Genomic DNA, 1,759 nt, shown 5'->3' on the forward strand with positions numbered 1-1,759 from the left:
TCATACAACTCATCCATGTTTAAATACAATTATACATAAACATTTGTCAATATCACGTACCTGCTGTTAATGTAAATTAGCTAAGAGATCATATGAAATGGGGAAAGAAACGAAAATGTAATACACATATGGACTATCGAGTAAGCAAATATGGCCGAATGGGTATAACTTTACAAGTAAGCTTTAAAATTATAATATGAACTGTTTGTCAGAGACAGTTTCTATATGGACTTTCCACTGGATTTCAATACAAACATATCAAACATTTGTACAAAAAAGCAGCTTGAAAACTAAAGATCACTGAACATTTTAAAAAGATTTGTAACTCATCTAACTAGTAGTCAGGGTCGTAAATTACATGGAGGCATGTAGGCACCGGTTATTAATTTGACCAACAAGGTGATTAATCATAATTGCAGGGTGTGTTCGATATTTAAATCTGGTGAATATCGCTGAACGGCCCAACTCCTTTGCACACATAATATTCCATACCCTGATGACTTGCCACAAGAAGTTCACAGATGGAAAACTTTTACGTCGATTAAGGAGATTGGGTCAAAATGTACAATTGAGCAAGCAATCAAACACACGCAGTTTTAACCCAATATAAGGCAAATACTACTGCTTCTGTTAGCCTTGCCAGTTGGGTCTTGCAGTTGTGAAATATCGTTTTCTGCGCTACGGCGCCTCAAATCATGGAATATGTCAACAATGACGGAAACAGATTGTGTGGTCTTGCTATGCAACACATACATAGAAGTGACAATATTGGCAATATTGAAGGTATAGAAGTGCTCAAGAGATGGGATTCATCCGGTCACAGAAAAATTGCTTTGGCATTTGATAAAGCTTAACCAAATAAAATTTTCAGTATAAACAAACAGTGTTACTTTATATTAATTTGAATTTTATGATCAAAATTATGAGTAATATATAACATGTGAATTTTCAATTTAAGGTTTGTAAATTATGTCTGCGAAGCGAAGTTAAAATAGCTCGATTGGAACAGACAAAAAAAGCAGGATAAACCACAAAAAATGCTCAAGTTGGCAATGTCAGGGAGTCTTTCATTTTAAGTTCGCAAATTGTTTTACTAAAACTTAGTAAAAATGGCTTGTGAAGTCATAAAGCAGTATAAAGCGTAAAAAAAATATTACTTTACACCTAATCTTAACTAGTGTGGATCTAGCCGGCGTTAATATTCATGAGGCTAGCCGTCAATAATATTCATGAGATCAAAACCGCGTTCGATGAAATGTTTTGGGTAGTTATTAGATTGTGACAATAAAATAACTTTTGCTGTTAATATCCAATATGGTTATGCTATTTATAGCAATATAAAGTAATTAGGAAATAGTAAACCAATAGGTGTCTTCTGCAAGGTCCGCGTCATTTAAAATGAAAGTAAATGAAAAGTTTAATTGCATTGCCTCACACAACACAAAACAATTATGAACATTAAAATGTTGTTATTATTGAATCAATGTAAACTATAGTAATTAAAACAAGATGATTAAATATAGGATAATTAAATGGAATTAATTGTCATATGGGCATTCCATAATCTGTTCGTTGTCTACAAATATAGTCCAATTCTAAAACTAAAATATACAATACATACGATAGTATCACACAATTAAAAAGATCAGAAAAACAAGAAACATAGTTTATTGAAGGAATATAATAAACAGAAAAATAGAAACTGTCAATTACTATTTCAATGACATAATTCTTCAAAATTACGGAGATCAATAAGAGT

This window comes from Mytilus edulis, chromosome 3 (genome assembly GCF_963676685.1).
Source record: "Mytilus edulis chromosome 3, xbMytEdul2.2, whole genome shotgun sequence".
Taxonomy (NCBI): Eukaryota; Metazoa; Mollusca; class Bivalvia; order Mytilida; family Mytilidae; genus Mytilus; species Mytilus edulis.